Genomic DNA, 9,048 nt, shown 5'->3' on the forward strand with positions numbered 1-9,048 from the left:
GATTGTTAGGAAATGACATCATCCCTATGACCTTATCATTCTTCAAACATCCTACTATGAATTCTTTTGTTTTCCATCGTGAACTTTGTATACAGATAAGCAGTTTTTAGTGAACTTCTCTGATTTAAGATAATTGAATGTATTAGTTTGTGGGTTATCATAACAAATACCACACACTGGAGGCTTTAACAACAGAAATTTATATTTTCTCAGTTTGAAGACTGGAAGCCTGAGATCCAGGTGTTGGCAGAGTTTATCTCATTCTGAGGCCTCTCTCTTGGCTTGTGGATGTGTGTCTTTTCCCTTTGTCTTCATATCATCTTTTCTCTGTATGTGTGTCCAAATTTCCACTTCTTTTAAGGTTATTAGACATATTGGATTAGGGCCCACAAACATAACCTCATTTTACCTTAATTATCGGTTTAAACATCCTGTCTCTAAATCCAGTCACCTTTTGAAGTATTGGAGATTAGGACTTCAACATATGCATTTGGGGGGTGGGGAACAGTTCTGCCCATATTGGTATACTGCCCTAATATTGTCCCATATTATTCATCGGCATAGTGTTTAAACTGTATTCATGATGGAAATTGAGAAGTTATTGTTGTAACTTGATGTTTTATCCTGTGAACATGGTGATTCAAGCTGGGCATGGTGCATTATGCCTGTAATCCCAGCGCTTTGGGAGGCCGAGGTGAAGCAGGACATTTCCCTGACCGCTTTGTGGGTGAGAACTGGAATGTGAGCACTGGAACTAGCTAACAACGTCGGCACCAGAGAGAGAACTCCACTCAATCAAACCCGCTGTGCTTACCCCTCACAGGAGAAAGCATACATGTGAGCTGGTGTAGGAGCTGGGGTGTGGGCTTTTCGGCTCTGGCAGGAACAAACTCCATACTGGCCCTGCATTAAGATCTAGCAGGGTGCATGTGACCCCTGGAGTCCCAGAAGGAGTGTTACAGTCAGTGCTGTTCTCTTTTAGCTTTGCTATCTGCAAATGGCAGTATTGACAGCTCAGTGGAGGGTCAGCGTGACAGCCTTCTGCACCTGCCCCTGAGTTATTGTCTGGCATCCAGGAGGAATGAAGTCGCACAAACGAATTTGAAGGATGGTATATGCAAGGGATTTTATTGCTGATGAACGTGGCTCTCAGCAGGAAGGGAAGCTGAAAAGGGGGTGTAGCAGGAAGATGATCTTCCCCTGGAGTCCAGCCATCCCTGACTAGACTCCTCTCTGAAACTATGCCAATAAGTTAAGTTGTCCCTGTGAAATAAAGCCACTGCTCTCCAACTACAGTCTCCAACACACAGCTGCTTCTCTCTCCTCTTCTGGTGGAACCCGGGGGTTTTATATCCACAGGATGGGAGTGGGGTGGACCATCAGTGGTTTTGGAAAAGGCAAAATTTGAGCAGGAAAACAAGAATGTATGTTCTCAATTTGGGCCGTGGTTCCAGAAATTCTGCCCAGAATTCCCCTGCCTTCTGTCCCTATCAGAGGCAGACAGATCGCTCAAACCCAGAAATTTGAGACCAGCCTGGTCAACATGGCCACACCTTGTCTCCACAAAAAAATACAAAAATTGTCTGGGTGTAGTGTCATGCATCTGTGGCTCCAGCTACTCAGGAGACTGAGGTGAGAGGATCACCTGAGTACTGGTAGGTCCTGGTTGCAAAGAGCTGTGCTTACATCACTGCACTACTGCAACCTGGGTGACAGAGAAGACCTCATTTAAAAAAAAAAAAAAAAAAAGACCATAAAAAGACCGTTCAGATACATTAAGTATTTACATGACATAGAATAAAAATGAAGAAAAATGTAACTGGAGGGATGTTTTACAAATCTAAACTTTAGGATATGGAGAAAAATAGTGATGCTTTTGATAGTTAAAAAGAAGCCAGAATGGGAAAGCTAAGATCTACTTAGGTAATTAAAGTATAAACTCTAAGTCCTGTTTATACTAAAGTGATCTACTAGGAAGAAAATGATTGAATTTTTTTTTGTTTGATATATGATCCTTAAAATGGTCATTGGGTTTGAGCTTGCCAATTCTAAAATGACTTTGATTTGGGATTTGGGATTCCTTTCTCATTACAAATTTTGTTGTTTTTCTCTTTCATTGATTTAAATCCACCATGATCATAGTTTGTCACTCAAATTCACAAAAAAAGAAAAGAAATAAATATAGTCATATTTATTCATATATCAAAAGAAATCATTTATTTCACAGGCCTAAGTTTATCTGGAAATACAATTTCAGATCTACTGTTAGTTACAATATTTATGTACTAGTTTTCCTATTAGTATTTCTCAGTTGCCCAGTCATTTTTCTAATTGGTCATTGACTTTGCTGACTTTGTTATTCCTTATAGGCAACATCAATGTTTAGTAATAATGATAACAATAATAATAAACAGTGTCCATATTTTTAGGACAGTAATCAATGTTTCTATTTTTAAACCATAAAACATTCAAGAAGGTTTTCAAATGACACATTCGACACTCATAATCCAAAAATAAAATTTGATTCATTACACAGGACCAATAACATTGCTGCTAAATGTCCCTACTGAAATGTAGACACTTGAAAGTCAATGTAACTTTATTTTGAGGACTCCTATAAAATTCTCACTGAAGATCTCTAATTATTATTGATAATATTTTTTACTTTATAAACTGGAAACCAAATGGGATCAAGTGACTTGTTCAAATGCACGTAGAAGAGGCAAGTAAAATAATTACCTGATTTATTTTACATTTTAATTGCATGACATCAATGTGGTAAATCAGTGGAGACACATATCTTCAAATTATTAGTTTGAAAATTATGCTTGTATTATTTCAACAAAAGAAATATATTCCATTATGGACAAGACAAACACCCATACTTGCTCACTTGTACAGAATTTCTAAGGTTCAGTTGAATTTCATACTAAATTTAGTACAAATAAGTTATTTTTAAATTTTATTTAAATAAAATAAAACTATTCATACATAAAATAATTAAATGTTTTTATAATGGTGCAGTTTACGTCATCACATTTATGCATACTTATATTTTTGACCTGATTATTATTATAAGCCTTTCTTTTATAGGAAATAAAGAAAAATGTTTATGAAGGACTCTTAATGATGTTTCCTCTATACCACCTTCATGGTTTTTAGCTACTATATTTAGATTATTTCAACTACAGCTTAAATCCCTGCAGCTATCTGTAGCATTCGGAAGCCTTGTTTTCATATGAAAAGGCATTTCTGAGTACAGACAATAATATTTTCAAGTTTTAAGGCTGCTGTTAACATTTGCTCCTACTGAGGATCAACTGCCACGAGCTGCAAAGAAATCACCAACTCCAAACCTCCTGCTAAGTAGAAAATCCAAAATGGCAGAAGGAAATGTTTTGTCTCCTAAGATAGATTGTGAAGACCTTAACTGCTTGAAAATCTTACCTTGTACAGGGCAACATAAGAAAACACCAAGAATAGAAAATACAGCCAAGTAAACAAAGAGCAATCCTCAAATACAATTCAAAATGGGAAGTCATAGAGAGCTGTAGTCATAAAGGTAAGGTGAAGAAAACCATGACAATCTTATTTTCAAATTAAATAACTACCTTCAGAAATATAATAGGATCTTAATTTTACAATATCAAATTTAAGCACTTTCTAATAAGCAAAGTTTTCATATAATAAGGCTTTTTTCTAGTCTGGTTTTCAAAGAGAGTTTAGCCCTTTTGCTGCATAATGTGTCCTTTTATAATCATTATTATATGACAACTGTAAGTTATATACTTACAAGAAAACAAGTTTCTGCATGTGTACTACATAACAATCTATTTTATATGCATACCTTAATACATACATAGAGAATTCTGGTAAATTATTATTAAAACATTAATGATAATAATATGACTAACTTAAACTTTCATATTTGTATTTTTGCAAATTGACATTTGTTTTATCATACTGACATTTTTATAACATAAATAAGCAAAAAAATCTATTATATAATGATTCCTTAATATAGATTTTCAATCCTGATATAATTCTAAATTTCAGATTCATACATTCTTCTTTATATTGAAAATCTATGTTTAGAATTGTAAGTAGCATCTCAAACAACATTACAAAGCAGACCGCCTGACTTCTACCATCAAACTTGTTTCTTTCCCAATATCTGCCTATCTCAGTAAGTGCTTAGCAATTCCAATTTTCCAGTCTATCAGACAAAATATCTTGCAGTCATCTTTGATTCCACCTTTTAGCAAGTACCTTAATTCCATTCTTGTCAACTTTATCATAAAGATATGCTTTGAATCATATCCATTTTCACCATTCTTCCTCACCTAGGCTGTGGGCATCTTAGGCTAAGCTCCCAGCATGTTTGATGTTGGCCTACATGTTTGAACTGGTCTCCTTGTTCTTACACTTATTCTTTTATGGTCTGTATACAACAATGCAGGTTAACTTTTGAAACTACAGGTCGATTTTTGGCATCCTCTGTTCAAAATCATCAGAAATTTTTTATATTGTTAAAATTTCAAATTCTTATTATAATATGCAGAGGCTACCCAATGTCAATTTACACCCATTCAACTTTTTTTTTCAGTAATAGAATTTTGATTTTATTTGAAGTGACATAGTGATTATCCCCAGCATTACATTCCCTATTATGCCTTATATAGAGAGGAAAGATAGAAGCTGACAAGATAGAACCAGAAATTTTTGCATGGTGCTTTCAGGAATGTTCTACAATGGTAGCAAGTCCAAGTGGCACTCCTATTTTGTCCTTGCTCTTTTCTCTTTTCAGCATTCTAAAATGAAGTGTGTCATTTAAACTTGGCAGCTATCTTAGAAGTAAGTGGATAGGGACCACACCCTATGGAGGCTGTAAAATAGAATGACCCTGAGTATTTAATGAAAAACTGGAGCCATCATAACAGCCCTGGACCTCTTATGTGATAAAGTTTTAAAATACATATATTTAAAAGAAAAGTTGTTATTCGCGTTTTCTATTGCATGCACCTAAACAGTCTCTAATGGTTAGATGCGTTCTTTAGAGCGCTAGATTTACCTGCACCTAGTTCAGTTACCTGCCTGTATTAATTTGCTCAACTGCTTTACAAAGTATCAGAAAACTGGGTAGATTTAAACAACAGAAACTTGTCTAACAATTCTGCAGGCTGGAGTCTGAAATCACGGTATCAACAGCGTGGTGGTTCCTCTGAGACTCTGGGGCAGAGGAGAAGGCAATGTGAACGCAGAGGCAAGAGGCTGGAGCAGTGTGGCTGGAAACCAAGAAGCTGAAAGAAATAAGGAAGAATTCTCTACTCGTGCCTCCAGAGGGAGCGTGGCCCTGTTGAAACTTTGATCTAAGACTCTGGCCACTAAAACCCTGAGGGAATAAATTTTTGTTATTTTAAGGCACCCAGTCTGAAGGAATTTGCTACAGTACCCTCAGGAAGCTAACACTGAGCCTTTACATCAGGAGTTCCCTTTTCTTACCTACCTCCTATGTATTTTGCTGCTTAACTACGTTCACATCTCACAGGTACTGTTTTTTCACTACAGATTTCATCACCTAACACATCACATATCTCTGTGTTATTTTGAGTCTGCCCCCCTCACTAGAATTAAAGAACCATGAAAGCTAGAACTTTCATATCAGCAGCTTGCTGGAGGTTATTTACGTTAGAGTAGACACAATAAATATGTGATTGATCTAATGTGACTAATTAAAAACTAATAAGTATTGATTGAACTAATGGAGTACTGTAAACAATAAGCTGACCTTTAAATTTTGTGCTTTTAATTGATACGATTTGAATCATTAGAAAAGACAAGTCATGTGTTTCATAATTACATCTCAATTATGCTTTATAATGCTAGGGAATGTTATCATCAATCATATCAAAAAGATAGGGAGGTAAGAACACTACGTTCTATTTATATTTTCACTTTCTAAGAAGCAGTTTCTTCAATCCCCTCTTTAGTAGAAAGAAATATTGAATTCAGGCAAACACATTTTTGAAAACATCGAGCACATGGAATTTTTAATAAACAAAATAACGCTTATGAAACACATCAGCTATTGTTTTTCCATATAAACAAATACACAAAAATAAACCTATTCACATCAATGATGTTATTTATGATATATACATGTCCCTTCCTTTGCAGTCTCATTGATTTATCAGCTAAGTTTCGATACTTGAAATGACCTTGAGACCTAACTTGGCAAAGAGTAGATAAAAGAGGAATGTCCAGAGAAAGGAGAGTTGTCAGCCAAAACGCTTCTAGTATCCTAAAAACAGGGCATCAGGAGAATAATCTTCTGAAAAAAGAATAATCTGAATAAACATTATTGAGTAGTTACATACATCTGTGGCAAGTGTATTTAATACATTCAAGAAAGTAAGATGCTTATTCTAAGGTGATGGATATCTAAAAATAAAGTAAATATTCTAAAATAAACCTGGCAAATACACTTACAACTAAGGTGTTTAATAACATTATTGCCTTTGGCTTTTATATTACCCTATGGATCTATTTATTAGAATTTAAATTTAAATCAGAGACGATGATGTTGAGGTAGCTTAGCAAAATTTTGTGGGAAATAAGAAAGAAATTAGGTGTTAAGAAGCAAGCCTATAATATTCCTCTCTACTTCTAATAAAATGTAAACTGTATTACAAGAAATGTAGAAGTTAATTTTAAAAAGTTTTAAGTAAACAACTAAAATTATATCCTGATGGTGTCAAAATGCTGCCATATTCCATGAGGTTTCCACTTCTTTTTCTTAAGAAAAATAAGTTGTTTTATTTTTTGAAGTTTCCACATATATATCCCACAAGAATCCTCTTTTTAAAACATAGTTTTACACATTTTATGAAGTTGTATGTATGTGGGTGCCTCTGAGTCTCTGCATGCTATGAGATTTCGGGTGAAAATGACTTCTTGTTCATTTTTTAAAGTATTTTAAGATGATTTTAATATAAAAAATTCACTTATGACTTTACAATTATCTTACCATATTTTTATCAGTTTTAAAAATGGATAAATTATTTTATCATTCTAAAACAGAGGCTTATTATATATAAAAAACAACATTTTTGTAATAATTTTTCATACAAGAAGAAAACTTGTTATTTGAAGAAAACCATTTATAGCTTTAAAATTGTATGTTAATATATTTTAATCAGATTTTTTCTTAGACTGAAGAACAAGAGTATATGAGTTTCATACATGAGCTAAAATATATCATTAAGACTATTTAGAGATAGATACATAGATGTAACTATTTTATATGCATTTGTATTCACAAGCAGACATACTTACATATATGCACACATTGAATGCCTTTTCTTATTCTCCCTTTAAAAATAGAAACTAGAATACTTTAGAGTGAATTAGTACATACTATCAGAGACAACACTAAAGACAAAAGTGTTTTCATGTCTGCTGTATGGGAGCCAGAGCTATTCAATTTTCCTTCAGATTTCTTCTGAAAAAACTACCAAGAGACTGCATTTTTATGCCACTGGGGGTACTTCTTATGGTACATATTAATTTATATTGGCAGGAACTTCTGGAAGACAGCCATTTGCCAGCTTTCCAAGAACAAATTGTATAGTTACAAATGTTGCAGCAGTAGGCATGTACAAAAATGCTGAAACCATATAAAAAATAGAAGTGGATTAATATTAGTTTCTTAGCATCAGTATGCAAATAATTGAGGGCTAATACAATTTTCAGATTACAACCTAATTTTATAGCTTATTTTAGCAAATTGGCTAAAATGAATAAATGTGCTAGTGCAGACATCTAAGTTTGAAATTTGCATCTAATAAATGATTGGCAAATAAAAGATGTCTATTCAAAAAATGATATTGCTTGTGAAGAACCTTTGCTTGTTCAGTGATTCTCAATCTACCTGTATCAACGTATGTAAAACCGTTAATATATTTTCAGTGTCATTGGCAAGAATTCCAGGAAACATTATTTCCATTCAGTGGTTCACAATGAAATGGTTTAAAACATGAATCTGGCGGCAGGGCGGAATGGGGGAAAGAAAAAAAATGAGACGTATGACCTCAATTGCACACACAAAGATATCATTTTAATAGAGTGTTTAAAAGCATTGTATTCAATCTCAATATTCCAAATTTGAAAGATAATTAATCTATTTCTGCTATTCATACTTCCCCATAACCCAGTTTAAGCCAGTTCCCATAAGAAATATTAACTCTCATTATTATTGAAAATTGCATTTTTTTAAATTAACCCATTGATTTGCTAATTATATACCCTATATCTGGAAGATTCTATGATGAGTTTCAGTAGAGAACAGAGGAAAATCTATTGGTGCATTTTAAATTCTGATTATTTTTATCTATGGATATGATGGTTACATTTTTAAATGTGAATGGTAAAATTGTAGACATATTGCTTGTTTTAAAACAAATACACAGAAAAAAATAATAGTCTTCAAATCAGCAGTCACTCTGAAAATCTTTAAATCCAATGATATCCTAGTCATTTATGGAAATCGTATTTGAATTATTTATTTGTTTATTTATTGGTTTAAAGGTTCTGAGTGTGTTGCTATTATTTTTCCTTTGGAGGTGAATCTGATTTTTGAAAATAAAAATCCAGGGTTTGAATAAGTATATGGTAAAAATAAATGATGCAAAGTATACAAACAAGTACTCTCGGAAATAACACTGTTCAATATCCAGTAGGAGTGAAGTTTGGGTATGTGACTAGAAATAAAAGTTATATACCTTTAAACAACTTAAATAAATGTTCAGGCTAGGCTTTTTTATCAAGTTAGAGATGAAAATATTCGTTTAAAGAGAAAAAAGCTATAAATCTATCTACATCAACGTAACAAACTATCTATAGAGGAAATAGATAATCTGAGCAGTTCTATATCTATTTAAAAATTGAATTCAGGCCAGGCATGGTGGCTCACGCCTGTAATCCCAGCACTTTGGGAGACTGAGGAGGGTGGATCATGAGGTCAGGAGATGGAGATTAGCCTGGCCAAGA

Source organism: Theropithecus gelada, chromosome 2 (genome assembly GCF_003255815.1).
Source record: "Theropithecus gelada isolate Dixy chromosome 2, Tgel_1.0, whole genome shotgun sequence".
NCBI lineage: Eukaryota > Metazoa > Chordata > Mammalia > Primates > Cercopithecidae > Theropithecus > Theropithecus gelada.